The sequence below is a fragment of the Astyanax mexicanus genome, chromosome 3 (assembly GCF_023375975.1).
Source record: "Astyanax mexicanus isolate ESR-SI-001 chromosome 3, AstMex3_surface, whole genome shotgun sequence".
Classification (NCBI taxonomy): domain Eukaryota; kingdom Metazoa; phylum Chordata; class Actinopteri; order Characiformes; family Acestrorhamphidae; genus Astyanax; species Astyanax mexicanus.
In genome coordinates this window covers 8082391-8100000 of record NC_064410.1, presented here as the reverse complement: position 1 = coordinate 8100000, position 17610 = coordinate 8082391, and the positions used below count along the sequence as shown (strand labels likewise).

The window sequence follows — 17610 nt, the reverse complement described above, 5'->3', positions numbered from 1 at the left end:
ATCTGAGTTCACCCTAAAGTAATTAAATCATGCTTGAGGTTGGCAAATAAAGCAGATCTTGATCACAAAAACAAATGTTAATGTTAACAAAATTAATGTTTTGGTTAGGTACTGAGTAAGCACTCAAAACCCAGAGAGAACATAGCTCCTTATATTAGCTGGTATGTTTATAACCTGTGACCTCAGAACCAATTATCATGTTTGTGTCTGAAAAGCAACTCTGCTTAAGTATATACACGTGGCTTTTCCTATCATTGCTTGGTTGATGACACCCAGCTATACCTGTCATTTTCATCTGAAGATCACCCAATCTCTACACGGATATCGCAGTGTCTCTCTGACATATCCTCATGGATGAAGGAGCATCACCTTCAATTAAATCTCTCAAAGACTGAACTTCTGGTTATACCAGCAAAACCATCTTTTCAACACAACTTCTCTATAACCATCGACTCTCTCACTCTCTCTCTCTCTCACCGACAAAGGTTGCTAGGAACCTGGGTGTTCTGTTTGATGACCAGCTCTCCTTCACGCACCAGGTGGCCTCAGTTGCTCGATCGTCTCCTTCGTCGCCTCGCTTTGCCAAACGTTCACACAAAGCAATCCAGACTGTTCTCATCATAGGCGTAGGAACCGGGGGGGATGGGTGGGACATGTCCCACCCAATATTAGAAACAGGTGGATTTGTCCCCCCCAAAAATGATATCAGTTCCCACCCAATATTAGAAACAGGTGGATTTGTCCCCCCCAAAAATGATATCAGTTCGCTCAGGTCAGCTGTACTATTAATGAGGAGATAGACCGGACCAATCACGGAGCCGGTTCAGGTATTAAGTCACGCCTCTCAGTAGAAACAGCCAATCAACTTGCTGGTTTTGCGGCGCGCGGAGCAGAGGCAGTTTGCTGTTGGGGAAGCCCCGCCCCCTCGCTGTGAGATTTAGCAGCGGAATCGGGACGCAGCAGCTTCAGCTGATTTTAAAACAGATATGGATATACGGAGATTTTTCTAAAAGAAAGGTAACGATAGGCTAACCACTTCAACTGTGATGATATGTTTCTGATAGCTGGTTAAAAATACACGTCTCTGAATCAGCACACAGTTTAAACCCACTGTGATTAATAAACTGCAGCTGTGTTAGTGTGTAAGCTTATCTTTGGAATTAGCTAGATTGGGAGTCAGGGTTAAAGGAAAAAAATAAAATATATATGTAATGTTTCCCTGTACCTGATCAGCTAATCACTTTAATTTTCAAACTGTTTATTCATTTAGGATTACAGGACTTACTGATGATCGCCAGAATTTCGTACAGTACTTTAAGTTGGTAGTTTAAAGCAGTTACTTAACCCCGATCACTGCCCTAAACTAGTGTTTTCCACCTGATCTGCAGAACAGTTTTAATATGCAGTAGAATATATAAGAACTGGGTTGAGAAACACTGCTGTAACGTGACTTCTGTTCATTTGTATTTCACAGTAAGACCACATATCCTGACGTTTATAAAAGTCTCTATGAAACGTAAAGTTACATTCTTTTACATAAAAGGACACCATCTTAAGAAGAGCTCTTAGTAGAAAAAAAAGTGCAGGAGAAAATGTAAATATACAACAGAATTGACATGCCAATACATAATAATAATAATAATAATAATAATAATAATAATAATAATAATAACAATAACAATAATAATAATCTGTTATTTTAAATATTAGGTGATAATTCAGACATTGCTTGCATAATTTTTCTAACAACAGTAGCTGTAATGTGGAGTAACATGTTTAGGTTGTAAAATCACCATATAATAATAATTTACTTTTAATTAAAAGTAATTTCCACAAATGTTGTTCTAGGAAACTATAGGGTGGGCTTGGGTTCATATTGGCAAATGTGTCCCCCCCAATATCAAGCCCGCTCCTACGCCCTTGGTTCTCATACAGAGTTCCCCAATGGTGGAACAAACTACCTTCCACTACCAGATCAGGAGAATCTCTCGCTATCTTTAAGAAACTCCTGAAGACAGAGCTCTTCAAAGAGCACTTACTCTCCTAACACCTCTAAAAAACTAACTACTTCTTACCTCATTTCCTTCCTCCCCTCCTTCACTCCTCTCTCCCATTATTTCCCTTTGACCCTCTTTAGGCTCTATCTAAAGATGTTGTTACCTTTAACTTCTATTACTTTTGTACTTCACTATTGTAAGTCGCTTTGGACAAAAGCGTCTGCCAAATGTAATGTAATTTAAAAAAATAATATATATATATATATATATATATATATATATATATATATATATATATATATATATATATATATATTAAACCCAGAGTATTTCTTGCTGTGTTTAAAGGTAACATAGATCAGTTAACACAAAGCAAATCTATCCTTAGTTACATTTTATATAATTCAATTTTTTTCCCTTGAATTGTTTTCCCTCAAATTCTCTTCCCTCGAATTCTCTTACATTTGAGTTTAGTTCTTAGAGAGAGTTTACTGTTTTTACTGTTATTTCATACTTTGGCTTATTTGCGGGATGCAAGATTCAAAAAGATATTGCGTAATAAAAAAAACTTCAGTTACTGTCCAACTTTCCCAAAAAACTAATAGCCCACAAGATAGTGACATTAAGACTAAACTCCTGGGCATTTCATATTTTAACATTTGTTTTGTAAGGTTTTAAAGCTTTAAAAATTAAAGAAATCCCAGTAATTTTAGCCTGTGTTAAATAATTTTTCTTGTAATCTAGCTAGTAATAGACAAAAGGCAGACTCATTTAGCATTGTTTGCATTTTCCCCAAGAATGTTTTGTAACACAGAAAATGCATGTTCTGAGGTAATAATTGTTTAAATTATGCTAAGTGCTAAAAATGGTAGTTTCACTTAGTTAGCTACACATGTCTATATGGAATGTACTGTTAAGCCTCCATTACTGAGGAGCATATTCAGGGTATAAGGGACCATTAGCATTTAGAACTCGGATCATGGCTGTATGTACAAGTTTTTGTACAAGAATTTGTGCCTTATTAAATGTATTGACCTTATGGAGACATTTTAGCAGGAAGTGTTTCTCTTTTAAAGACAAACAGACAAACTAAGACGGCTTAATAAAAGTTTTAATCAAAAACGTTAATACATGCAGGGCAGATGTATGGGTACAGTACGACTCAGACTAGACCTGGCTGTGTGTTTTGTGTGTTCTGGATACTATGAATACCATTCACCGACACAACCCCATTTTTACCAGTAAATCCAGTTACCGTGCCAACAGACACTGGTTTCACTCACCTCAGAACATTTTTGCCCTCAGCAGATTTAACCCTAATTATTTCTCAGCAATGCTAAAATCAGTCTTTTATACATACACAAATACTTGGAGGACAGTCTTTGTTGTTTGCCAGTACTGGTATTGACCAAGAAAAGTTTAAGGTTGCATACACCTATACTCGCAAAAAAATGTATTACTGAAAAGAGAAATAATAGGTTTCAGTAAATGCCTTACACTGAATATAATATTATTTAGTTTATACCCAAAGCTGATAAAAAGACAACAATGTTGATGCAAAAGGCATATTGCAAAAATGTGTTTATTTGCAAAATCATTATGAAGGTGCTAAAGAAATGGTATAAAGATTGAAAATTGTGCATTAAAAGAAAGCTTCATGCAAAGTATAAGTGCATTACCATCGAGGATTATTGGTTGCATGAACTTGCCACTTATAAAAAAAATACATGTGGATGATGAACCATGTTGATTGGTATAAGGAAAGGCCAGAAAATTACCATTTCCAGAACAAGTGCATAGCTGTATGTGTCTCAATATTTATTAATATATATATATAGTGGATGCAAATAAGCCCTAATTTGAAAAGTTCAGAGTTTAGTTGATATACTGACAATTCAGTTTAAAAGATGAATGGTGCGAGATTTGTCCTGAGGAAAAAAATCGGAGCATCTTAAATGCCAGCAAGAAATTACACAGACCAATAGAAGCTGAGGAACATGTTAATTCAATTCCTAATGTATCTATTTGAAGTGGAAAAAAATCTTGTTGAACAAAATCTGAATGTTCTGTGTGGATCAGATGCTCTCACTCTGCTGAGGTCACATAACCAACCAAAAAGACGTTTTACTGAAGGTAAAGGAACAACTATCCTGTGGGGGATGGGGAGGAAGGGGGGTGTGGCCTGACGCATGGAACCAGCAAGCTAATGAGCTGAGTGACTTCACCTGATAGAAGCCTCTATAACTCACTGATTTCACACACACAACAGCTGGTAGAAGGGGGAGAGACAGACCATTAGGATTAATTACTATAACCAGGCTATTAACTGTTTTTAAGTCCTCCATACAAGAGGGGGACCTCCCAATTAAGACTTCAACCCCCCTAAAGGTTAGTAAAAACAATAGTTTGGGGAGGGTTAAAATAATTAAATATACTTCTTACATATAATGTTAAATACTACAAAATCAATGCAGTATCTATGGCTGGAAGAATATTGTGATACGATTTCAAGCCCCCCTAAAGTGGATCATACCATTCTCATGTTAATAAGCATTCCTGTTTTTTATCTGCCTGCTGGATCATTATTGGCCAGGTGGTTTGTGTCTAAGTTAAGGTACACACGCTGCTTAAGCTACAGCATTAAGTAGTGTAAGTAGCTTTCTGTCTGCTTAGCTTTCTTAAATACGCACTTTAAACACACTTTTACTTACATGAATAACTCTCATGAATTTGCTATCCCACCTTAAAAGCTGCTAATCTACCATTCCGCGGCACACAGGCTTCAGGTTGTAGATACTATTTTAGGCATTTTTTTAAGGTGGAACAGAACATTCAAATTGGAATTCACATTCTGTTTTATATGGACTGTTTGTGCACACCCTAAGCAGAAATGTGTAAAATACTTATTTTAATAACTTTATCGTGTACGACAGTCTACAAAAAGGAAGCTGTGTTTTAACGTAGATAAAATGTGTTTTAATGCAGGGAAACTGTTAAGGTGGAACCGAAATGTGTTTTAAGGCGGAAGGGAAATATGAACAAGAAACTAAAAGCTGCATACTCTGCAGTAGCCCAAGTGAGTAATTAGTTACTCAGATGAATAGTTTTACAGTAAACTGTTTTTTTTTAATCCAACAAAACAGGCCTAGACTCTCTTGAATCCTTGATTAGTCTTCAACATTTGTATCCAGAGGAATCTGAAGATCACATGTATATTTTCTTTATATTTACACACGTGTATATGTATATTCTAAGTAAACTTTTTTTTTTTTTTTTTAGTTTACAAGTCTCTCAGAGCCGTGAATAGTTTTCATCATCTGTATCCACAAGATTCTGAAGATCTTACAGGTTAGAAAAATGTATAATTTTCTTTATATTTACACACACACACACACACACACTGTGTATATATACACTGTATATTCTAAGTAAATTATGTTTTGTTTTTATTTATTTATTTGTTTTAGGTGTAAACCTTTACTCCCCATCTTACAGCCCTACGGTCCCTAGTAAGTCTTTAGTCTTCTAAAAAAAAAAAAAAAATTATATATTCAATATTATCAAAACATGTGTCTGGTAAAATATTTTGTATTCATTTATATTTATTTTTTTATTGAACAGGACGTGAACAGAAACTGATCAGCAAACCCCAGTGAGCCGTTATCAAGACAATCATAAATGAAGTGCTTTCTGGTAAGTACAATTATTTTTACACTTGTTTTTTGTTTGGTTTTTTGTTTATTTCATGATAAAATGCACTGTATTTATACATATTTATATTTGTGTGTCCGTGTATATGAATTAGATCCTGACATAACCTTTGACGATTGTGACCTGGAGGATGATCTCAATGATTTTTGCCATCTTTCCAAGTCTGTGGATCTGATTTGCAAGAAACTTGCCTATGTGACATATAGACATGGTTCAAGACGTCAATGTAAGCATGTTCGTTCATTGTGAAAAAACGTTTGAATCTGATTATGAATTTGTGCTTTGCTACTCAGTAAACCACATGTGTCAAACACAAGGCCCGCGGGCCAAATGTGGCCCGCCACGTCTTTTTATGTGGCCCGCGAGAGCTTGTAAGATCTTAGTGTCTATAATAAATAAGTCAGAAGCGTTCTTTGACCAAAAAATACATTTCCCACAATGCTTGTCGATTGTATTACCCGCAAAGTTACGGCTTACTGCCACTACACGGCAGTGTAGTCATTGATGTGGAAACCCTGCCGGAGGGAAGGTGTAACTTCGCGGGTGGAATTGAGACATATAAATGTTTATCCCATAATGTCCAGAAAAAGAGAAGTTGATGCAGACGGACGGCTGTGCTTCAAGGCGAAAGACCGGTATGCCTTTTGTGTTACGAAGAGTGTTACTGACCAAAATAAACGCTTTTTAGGAGAGATATAAGTTCTGTGTAAATATTTATAAGACAATAGCTGACAAAATCTGTTTTAATGACGTTAATAAACATCACTGTGACAGCGCTAGTCGCAGTTTCACCGCAGCAAAGTACGAGGACGTGAATCACTTATCTAACCAGCCTTTACTGATTTCTGCCCTCAATAACCCTTTCAATAACCTCCAATAGCCTTTAATAGTCTTCAGTAGCCTTCAACAGTCTAACCTTGCAGCCGTGGTGTGTCCACTAAACTCCGTAGTTATAAACATCCTGAGGTTAGCAGCGCGATAACTGACCTGTTTATAATGTAATCCCAGCAGTGACTCATGCTCTAAACGGCTGCTGTTAGCTGATTGGGCTGAAAGATGAACTGTAGAGAGCTGTATTATTCGGTTACAAAAATCTTTATTTCATACACAGAAGAACTTAAAAATTGTAAAAACGCTCCAGACTGGCTGAGCTGAGCCCTGTAGCCCGTGGCTGGGCTGTAGCTCTGACTCAGTAAAGACTGCGGACTTGTGGTGCTGCTGCTGCTGCTGCAGCTCCCACTAGTGGTTGGATGAGGAACTGCTAAATCTGAGGAAATGCTATGTTCTTAACAGCTCACAATTTTTGATTTTATATTTATTAAGCCTTATTTCAGTTAATAATTTCAAAGTTAATATAACTTGATGTCATTTCTATTCACTTGAATAGTTTGGTTCTTGATTGATGGAGTTTTTGGATTTCATGACATGACAAATTAAAAGGATTTATGTTAATAGAGCAACAAGCAAACATTTTTTCCATGCAACTGTAATATTTGATTGAATAAATAATATATTGAGAGTTATTTAACATTAAGGAGTAATTACATTCATTTACATATATTACATTTGGTTACATTTTATTACATATATAAGTTACATCTGGCCCTCGGAGGACAGCCAATATGCCAATGTGGCCCTCGGCCAAAATGAGTTTGACACCCCTGCAGTAAACATAGAATATATAGAAGCAACATTCTAACCTGATTGGCTTCTAGCTTTTCTTTGGACCCATCACATACAAGGCGGTCCGATGTCCTCAAGCTCCTGCTCTCTGAATTTCTAGTTTTTTTTCCCTGTTTATTCTGTTGAACGGGGTGGACCCACGTCGATCTGTGGGAACGGCTGTGTTTCCAGCGCAGGTAAATCGCAGAAACGGCCAAGAGTCCAGCAAGTTTGGGAGTTATAGCTGTAGAATAAAGTGGCCAAGCGATTCCTTTTTTGTGCTTTTTTTTCTTGTCGGAGGCTGGACCATGATACACACGTGCATTGAGCTTGACAGGCCCATAAGCGACTCATCGCATTCCAGTGTGAACACAGGGTAAGTCCATATAAGACCATATCTTGTTGGCCTGTGTGTTAACCTGGAACTATTGATCACACAGGCAGCTCTGCTGAAATCACACATAGCTGGTCCATTAGAATCTAAGTGGAAAGGGTCTTTTCAAGTACTTTTGGTTACAGATGCAGCACTATTATACCAAGGATGGAAAACCGAGACCCATGCTTCTCATTGCAAAATGGTACCACCACCATAAATAGGGATATATGGGTTAACTGAAAAGAGAGCCCTGAAGGAAGAACTGCTAGTTTTAGTCTAGCAGGGGCCAACCTAAGGGTGAAGCTTTCCCTTTTCCCTCCCCAAATGCAGTTAGTGCTCCTCCCTCCTTTCAGTTGCTTAGCAACCCATGAATAGGAAGGGTCAGGGTGGTACCATATGCAAATGTGAAGTACTGAGTCTTTAACAAAACTAAATTATACATATTAAAACTACAAGATACTGCTTATATATGTTTGTGTCGTACAGAGAGCTCCAGAAAGCTGTGTTGCTGCGTGGTAGATAAACTACTGGTTGCTGATTACAAGATTCTCATCAACCTACATGATGAGGTTGATGGGGATCTGATTGCACAACCTTACGGTTAATTATTTAGTTGTAAAATGGTTGTACCCGATTAGTTTCACGGTCGACTTCAGCTGCCTTTCCTGTATTTAGCGTGGGGACCCAGTAACAGCGGTAAATCTTTTTTTTTTTTTTTTTTTATCAAAATATCCCTCAAATTTACCAGATATGGTTCTACGCCTGCTGGCGTGTTGCTGCGTGGTAGACTACTGGCTTTCCAAGATTCTCGTCAACCTACACCAGCTAGGTATCTAAGGAAAGACAACCTGCACCCAAGACTTCAACAGTACAGACGTTATCGGTACATCTAGATTCTACCAACGGAACCACAACTACATCTCCAACAATCAATATGCAAGTAAGGAATGCCGAAACCTTTCTTCTGGCAATCATAGTAGTTTTCCTAGGTGTATACTCGAAGTCTAAGTTCACCTGTTGCCAGTGAGGACAATGACAACTCATTTAAGTCACTATTCAATTTAACAAGGCAGACATTATTTCCAGGAAGAAATGTCTGTTTTCCACATCCTGTCAGTGTCTCTGCTGGAATAGCTTTGGACTGCTCATCCAATTTCTGACTGTGATATTTGTCGTCTATTACTGATAGATGTTTTATCTCCTGAAATTAACACAAGTCATAACATATCTCAGCCCAAGATATCCCAGTGCTGTACATCGGGCGTGGCAGCCTGTGAGAAGACATATGCTCCAGACCATAGACATTGATGGTATATACTCCATTCCTAAACCATTGTGCGGACGTGTGATATAACTTAATCAAATCGATAATAGTCATACCCATAGACAACAGTCTGATTTCAAGGCAAAAACAATTACTGATTGTGTCTGACAAAAAAATACGGTTTAATTGGCTGTGAATTACTAACTTTTGTCGTACTCCTGCACCTACTCTTACATATTGGTGATGTGGAAGTTCTGCTTTTAGTGAACTACCTGCTGGATTCAAATGGTCAGTGTTCTTTAATTTATTTGCTACCAGCAATGAGACCACAGTCAACCAACCACACAGAATGAACCCCATAGAAAAGGTTAGCAAGGATTGTAATGTGATAGTTATTCACAGTTCTATAAACATCCCAGTTTCTTTAGATGTGCCAAGTGCATGTGGCCTGGTTAATTGTTCATTGTAATACACAGGTGTGCACATGGTACAAGAACAGTGAGGAGGTCTTTGCTGGCTCTAAATATCACAATTTTATAAATGCAAAATTACATCCTAATGGAACTCTAGAAATGTCGTCTCCTAATAAGGGCATGCACCTTTTATTTAAGGAGTCCCAACAACATAACAAAACAATAACTCCTGAAATAATATTATCATTAATTTCCTGTAAATTAGACATTTACAGTACTTTTACTTTTGAGGTAAATTCAGTACCATGCCACATAAAATATTTGGTTCTTACATGCTTTGCATCACGTATTCCAACTAGTGTGTCATTATTTGCTGATCATAATCCATGTATTGAACATTTAACATGCGTTTAATCATTCTGGACTAGGTTTTTAGGTGGACTCACTCCAAACTATGGTGTTATGCTTGCCCTAGATCAAACACATAGCATTGAAAAACTTGCTGATGACACGGCACAGTCATTAGGTGTTCCCGCTACTACATTTTTTAAATCACATAGGCTGATAATTTTTTTAAAACAGAGTGGCCTTAGAATATATATTAGCTCAGCAAGGAGGAACATGTTCTGTATTCAGGGCTTATCTTTGACCCAGTTCTCTCGTTTGATGCACACATATGTAGCATAGTCAAAACTGCATTCTTCCATTTATGAAATATAGCTAAAATCTGCAGTATACTCTCTCTGGAAGATGCTGAGAAGCTGGTGCATGCATTCATAATCTTGAGGCTGGACTATTGCAATGCGTTGTTGGCTGGAAGTACATCCACTCCAGCTAGTTCAGAATGCAGCCGCGAGAGTGCTTACTAGAGCTAGAAAATTTGAAAATTGACATTACCCCTATTCTTTCATCCCTACACTGACTACCTGTTAAATTTTGAATAGATTATAAAATACTTCTCCTGACGTATAAATCCCTCAATGGTCTGGCCCCACATTATCTAGAGGAAGTTCTTACTCCTTACAATCCGCCATGTTCACTCCGCTCCCAAGACGCTGGCCTGTTATTAGTCCAGTGTATTAGGGGGGGAAAAAAAAAAAAAAAACTTTGCAGGAGGAAGAGCTTTTTTTTTTTTTATAAATCTCCCCAACTTTAAAATAACTTCCCTATTAATTTACAGGACTCAGACACACTCTCAGTCTTTAAATCTAGACTCATTTCTAGTCATTTCTATTTGCTTAAGCTTTTGAATACTGTCTCATTGCAATTTCTGTGATTTTTCTCTTACTGTAGCCCTTCTAACTATTCCTCTTGCAGCTCATCCAGCAAATATAAACCCTGTCCTAATCATCTGCTTTCTCCTTCCCTTCCACCTCCAACAATTCTCTGTACTGTTTTGTTCTGTTATTGATTTGTACTGAGCGGGTCGACCCGAGTAGGATAGGTTCCTCTGACTGAGTCTTGGTTCCTTCCTTTTAAAAGGAAGTTTTTCACTGCCACTGTGTCACCATAAAAATTGGCCACACCATGCAGAAGCATGTGAAGACCCAAAAGTGGAAGGAACTGATTTCTGTGCCTGTGGAAGGCAAGGCCAGGGGTGTTGTAGGCACTAGGCCGTTTCTAATTGGGGAGGTCGTACGTGATTACCATGGGAAAGTAGTGAGTAGGAAAGTGGGTATTGAGACCCACAAATCCACAACTGGCATAGAAAGTGGATGTTTATTTACAAAGATAAGAATGGGTAAAGTAAATGTGTTTATGCCTATTTTGAAGAGCATCATCCCAGGAAACAAACAATTGGACCTTTTTAAAGACTTTTTTTTCAAGCTCAAAGGAAGTCTTGAAGTCTGCGTACTTCTCTCACTGACTGTGAGAAATCTCTCCTGGCCACAGTTTGTGCAGTCAAAACACATCTTTAATTACTTTGAGGACAGAAAGTCATAGTTGAAACCAACAATTAACCAGTGATCTTTCTCAACACTGCAGAGTTTCAATGTTGAAGTGCACAACACACAAATCCTGAGACTGAGACGGCACTAGTCTCTCAGCAATGCGAAACTGACGTCCCAGCTCATATGGCGCCAGTTTCTGATCTTACTCCCCTGGCACCAACCCAACTCGTTACTTTGACCTAAAGAAGTGTGGGAACATTCCCACGGTCTCCCACGGGTGCTTCTCCCATCACAACCAGTGGGGACTCTAGGCCGGTGTTGAAAATCTGAACCGGAAGGCCTCACCCCTTAAGATAAGTATAAATTTAGTCGCTACTTAGCACCCTCTTAAATTAAACTGTTACATAATATTAACTAAGTTTACACTTGCTGTCAACAATGTCTGTGGTACTGTAATAGACATGGTCCATGATTAAAAAAAAAAAAACTGATCACAGTGTGATTTGTTACTTGCTATAGTGATTCACACCATAGCTTTATATAAAATAAAAAATAGCATTAAAAACTTTGGCCTGTGTCAGACAATTTTCTTGACAGGACTCGAGGACCTTGGTGGGAATTCTTGGCCTGACCCGGCCCAAGTTAGAGAATCTAAACTTTTATTAAGATGGGGTTCAACTCCCTGATCATATTTTTTGGCTAAAGTATCTGAATTGAATGAACTAAAACGCTAAACTAATGCAAAGTCCGGCTGATAGGTCGCACATTTATTTGCTTGTTGTTTGTTTAGCTTGTGTTGCTGGTTTTATTTCTCTTTGTAATTATTCCTAATTCTTTTTGTTTGAGGGTAATTGTATTACTAACTGTTGTTTGCAACTCTTATCTGGTGTTTATCTTGAGGGACATGGCAAAGGTGGAGAAACGCACACTCTGGACGTCCTATGAGGAGCTCGATGGGCTGGATCAGCAGCTCCAGCTGGAGAAGCAGATGGAGATCCATTGGCAGAAGATGAGGCTGAGGAAGGCTGGAGAACGCTTCCTTCACGGCCATCTCCACCCCGGCGTTACTGACTTTGCCATCAAGCTGCTGGCGCTCAAAGAGAGCAAAATTGGCCCTGCTCCCTCCGGGTGGGTAGATGGCGCTCTCTCCCTACATCACTAAAGGGTGATGTCCACAGCACAGGGCATCTGGCCTATGCCACACACGACACAAACAAATCCATGGAGGAAGGCGAGAGAAGTGCGTTTTGTAGCTGGAAATACAGCCACTATTTTGAGTTAGTATCAGTTAAAGGTTCCAATATCAGGGTTCGCTGTACACTTTGTGCTGGCAACAAAGCGCTATCTATTTTCAGAAACTAGACATCTAATCTGAAGAAACATTTGGAGTCGCAGCACAGCACATTCAAACTTACCAAGCAAGTCCCACTAGGTGGTGCAAAGCAGAGAGCCGCATCTAATGCAGGAGGTACTCCTCCACTCAGACAGAAGCTGGACTGTAAAACCAGTAAGTTTATATTTTTTATAAAAACAAGTATTTAAGTGAAATCAAGAAAGGACATTTATTTTTTTATAAAAACAATTTTGTTAATTCAAGAGAAATGGTCTTATTTTTATAAAAACTTTCAGGAAATAGCTCAACTTTAAATGTCAAGAGATGCATTGTTGCTGTTAAAAATGCATTTTCCAAGAAAGGGAGTATTGGCAAAACTGGATAAAATTTTAATGTTAAAGGCGGCAGGAGGTGGTGCCTGCAGCTGCTAAAAGTAACTAATAAAAGTAACTTGTGAAGTAACTTAGTTACTTTATGGATTACTAGATTTTAAAAGTAACTAAGTTAGTTTTTTAAGAAGTAATCAGTAAATCGTATTACTTTTTCAAAGTAACTATACCATCACTGCTAGTGATAGGGGGGAGTCCTAGTGAGTGGGTTGGGTAATTGGCTGTGATAAATTGGGGAGCAAATGGGAAAAATTTGAACAGTGTACTGCTGATATATAGACTATGCTACATACTGCTAGAATTTGAATCATAGGAACTTATTTTTTGTTTTTTTTAAATGTGACTGACTTAAATTTCCTTTCTTTCTTAAGATTCTTAAGTTCCACACAGGCAGTACTGAACTGTGCTTTAAAGACAGAGTCCTGCATGCAGACTGTGTAAAACTGTGTAACATGTAGCAACATTCAGACGGCGCCTTTAAAACAAGTCATCAAGGAGAGGACCAGGTAAAGGTCAATATCTTTATTTAATATTAATATAACAGACTGGACCCACAATGCAACTTTGCTTTATCTCCTGTTTGTTCAAGAGCAAGGCAACAGGTTTATCCCACTAGGGGATTCTACATAACCCATCCCACATATTAGCTTCTTCCAATGACCTTGTGTACCTTGTTTACTGAATAGATGGATACTTTATTTATCCCGAAGGAAATTTAGGCATCAATAAAGTATCTGTCTGTCTGTCTGTCTGTCTGTCTGTCTGTCTATCTATTCAGTACACAAGGTACTCAGTCATTGGAAGAAGCTAATATGTGGGTAATATACTTATTACATAAAATATAAGGGACAGTTTATTAGTTTATTAACAATGCTTTACTTTATTTTCACAGATTCGATACTGGATGCTGCCAGGACAGATTTCCTTGCTGTCGTCAGGAAACTGCGTGGGGAGAGTGCTTTCCAGGCCATCAGATGACCCTGGCAGAGTTGCAGCTGGTCCTCTATTACTTAGATGCCATTGCAATCCAGAAGCGTGCAGAGCAGCCTGGAGTTGTGGAGCACATGACTGCAAGTACTAAGTTATTAGTATTAGTTTCTATTTATTTATTTATTTTTATTTATTTGTATTTGAAAATCATACACTCGCAGTTTAACTAGTGCCTGATTTGTTTGTGTGCTATAGGTCACGGAATGGATCAGCCGCAGGAGAGATCATGGTCACGGTGGTAACGTTGTGGTGGCAGTAAAGGAGCACAAGACCGCTGCCACACTTGCTTTATCCCAGATATAGAGAAGATGATATGTTTAATTTTAACTTTAATTTAGTCCTGTTATAAATGCTATGAGATATGTAAATATGTTCTGTGAATGCTAGATTTTATTATTATTATTTTTTTTCCCTTTTCATAGTGGGTCGATCTTTACTATTCCGAGGTGCGCCCAGTCCTGCTTGGAAAGAAGAGAAAAGCACTTTGAGGATGACTATGATGAGGAGTTGGAGGAGAGGTTCTTCATCTCCTCCACTGGCAAAACCATCCATTACACCTTCGAAGACCTGGAGCAGCTGCACAAAAAGCTAAATTAAAGTTAAATTAAAAATGACCTGTACTGTCTTTTTTTTGCCGTTCTTCAATGCAGCTCTGCAATATTTTTTTTTCTTCACTAAAGGTTTTGGAAATAATGTATGCGTATTAAAGAATATATTGCTTTAGGTGACGAGCCAAACGGCCAGACGGGCATACGAGACAGCCAAAAAGAACCGGTCTGATGCCGAAAAGGTCACTGCAGAGAAGCACTACTGAATGAAGGAGATTAGCTCAACGGTGGATGCTTGCCTGATACTGAAGAGCCTCTGCAGTGATTCAGAGTAAGTATTTGTTCATGTTTTCACTAGGATTGTCTAGCATGGTTATATTTCGACATTTTATATATATTTTTTTCTGTTTTCTGTACTCATCATTTCTTTCATTTCCTCTAATTCTAGTTATGAGCAGGGTAACGACACTGCTACCGTTTCCTCGTCCTACATAAGCGACCAAGCTGCATACGACAAGTTGCTCCAGTCGTATCCAGTGACGTTGGACGGGTTCCAGTAAAAATGGTCTGAGCGGACATTCCTGGCAGGAACCGCGATGCGATCCGAACTGTGGCCACACTGTACCGTTGCATCACTAGTGACTACAGGACAGTGGTGTCAAGACAGGAGGGCTTAGCAACCCATAGTCCTACAGTAGAGAGGGAGAGTGGCTACATCTCTTTTTATTTTATTTTTTTATAATTATGGACAGGTAGATGGCAAGGACCTAATCCTCTTTATCGTTTGGCACTGAAAAATCTTCATGCAATACAAAATATGTTTGAGTACTCTAGTTGACCGTAACCCTCAAAAACCCACAACAATATTAATGAAGCCATAAAAACCAGTCACTACTGCTAGTACTCTCAATAGAGCTTATATCGGGCCCAAACAGTCCAGACCAATCCTACCTGTACATGTTTCATTGTGATTCAGAGGCCGATCCCAATTTAAACCAGGCGTTTATTTAGTAAGTAAAGCTTTAAGACAGACATTTTAACTTCAATACACAGCTGTTTGAATGAGAGAACTCTGTTCAAAATGATGTTAATAAACAGTGAAACACAAAAGAAGCATAGAATTATTATTTTAAGAAGACTGTTCCTTATGGACATTTATATTCACTTGCTGCACGTATCTGTTGGCTGTACTTCCTGATTTTTGCCTCCAAAAGTTTCCATTGTCTGTCTTGGTGGCCACATCCGCAAAACCATTTTTTGAGGTGCAGAGCTTTTAATTTGGAGTTGCACACGGTGAGTAAATGTGGGGGTAAAATGTGCAAATTTATGGTTGTAAAAGGGTCTCTCGTTTTAGCTTAGTTGATTTACAAGTTTCTATTTTACAACATTTCTATTGATTCAAATTTTAATGCAATTAGTTAGATTAGATTTACATTGTTCAACCAAATACAGTGCCTTGTAAAAGTATTCTGAGTGAACTTTAACCTTTTGCCACCTTTCAGGCTTCAAACTAATATGAAATTTTAATTTTTTTGTGAATAATCACCCTGAACACACCATCCCCACTGTCAAACATGGTGGTGGCAGCATCATAGTTTGGGCCTGCTTTTTTCCCAGCATAGACAGGGAAGATGTTTAAAGTTGATGAGAAGATGGATGGAGCCAAATACAGGACCACTCTGGAAGAAAACCTGTTGGAGTCTGCAAAAGACCTGAGACTGGGACAGAGATTTATGTTCCAACAAGACAATGATCCAAAACATGAAGCAAAATCTACATCGATCTACAAAATCTACAATCTATGGAACGGTTCACAAATAAACGTATCCAGGTGTTAGAATGGCCAAATCAAAGTCCAGAACTGAATCCAATGGAGAATCTGTGGAAAGAGCTTAAAAAAAACTGCTGTTCAAAAACCGACGCTCTCCATCCAACCTCACTGAGCTCCAGCTGTTTTACAAGGAAGAACGAGCAAAAATTTCAGTCTCTCCATGTCCAAAACTGATGGACACAAACCCCAAGCGACTTGCAGCTGTAATCACAGCAAAAGGTGGCGCTACAAAGTATTAATGCAAGGGGGCTGAAAAATATTACATGCCCCACTTTTCAGTTTTTTTATTTCTAAAGAAAAAAAAAAATTAAAATATCCAATAAATTTAATTTCATTCCACTTCACAATTGTCCCACATGTTGATTTTTTTTTTACAAAACACTTACAATTTCATGTCTAATATTTGAAGCCTGAAATGTGGCAAAAGGTTGAAAAGTTCAAGGGGAGACAAATACTTTTGCAAGTATATGCAAAATTGCATTACTTCTTAAATGTGCTTTACAGTGTACATTATTTAATTGCAAAGTTCAAAGCCTTTAGTACCTGAACGTGAAATTAATCATTCATCAAGGGGGGCTTAGTCCTTCATCACACCCTATTGGAGCATTTTGTAGAATCAGATTTCAAGATAAAGTTTCCTCTCTCATAAGCCCCCCTGTAAACAGCCCTGATAAAATTGGGTTGGTTTATTATAGAGGCTCTCATTGCTTTGCAGGTGATGAAATTGAGTAACACTAAATTGAGATTAGGAGGGTAGAGGAGAATACATACACTTCCTGTTAGCTAGTTTTAATTATAACATAATACATTTTCTACAAAGTCTAGGCATAAATTGATTATTGTATCACATTCTATCACACTTGCACCAAATGTTATTGTCATTCTATTCAATTTAAATAATGAGGTACACCAATAAATAGCTTAACAGAGATACAAGAAACAAGAACATCAAGACACCAAGTCCTCTCTATTGTTCTACCAAGAGAATAAAGCAGTATAGGCACCTCCAGGCCTACACCTTGAAGGTTAAAATTTTAGCCAAATGATCAAGGTTTTCACACAGCTATTTCTTCAAGACAAGCTTGCAACGGGAGACAGAGTTCAGAAAGACTAGGAAAGCAGCCAGATCCCTTTCCTTTTTTTTATAATTTTATTTCTGATTTTCCTCCATTTTCTCCCAATTTGGCTATCCAATTGTCCCACC

At 38.1% G+C, this 17610-nt stretch overlaps 2 long non-coding RNA genes across 9 annotated transcripts; both read left to right on the top strand.

Annotated features, from left to right (window-relative positions):
• Nucleotides 1–938: 938 nt before the first annotated feature.
• Nucleotides 939–6116, top strand: LOC111190644 (uncharacterized). 2 transcript variants are annotated; one of them, XR_007438431.1, is made up of 5 exons: nt 939–1017; nt 5277–5345; nt 5465–5506; nt 5619–5690; nt 5803–6116. It is a non-coding gene; the product is annotated as an uncharacterized LOC111190644 (long non-coding RNA). The 2 variants fall into 2 exon arrangements; XR_007438430.1 differs by lacking the exon at nt 939–1017 and adding an exon at nt 4963–5073.
• Nucleotides 6117–6135: 19 nt separating this feature from the next.
• LOC111190643 (uncharacterized) lies at nt 6136–15688 on the top strand. 7 transcript variants are annotated; one of them, XR_007438429.1, is made up of 7 exons: nt 6136–7746; nt 8495–12555; nt 12671–13543; nt 13930–14111; nt 14223–14625; nt 14752–14906; nt 15024–15688. It is a non-coding gene; the product is annotated as an uncharacterized LOC111190643 (long non-coding RNA). The 7 variants fall into 7 exon arrangements; XR_007438428.1 differs by having other exon boundaries at nt 8495–12592; XR_007438427.1 differs by having other exon boundaries at nt 8495–13543; nt 14223–14262; nt 14450–14625.
• Nucleotides 15689–17610: the final 1922 nt, after the last annotated feature.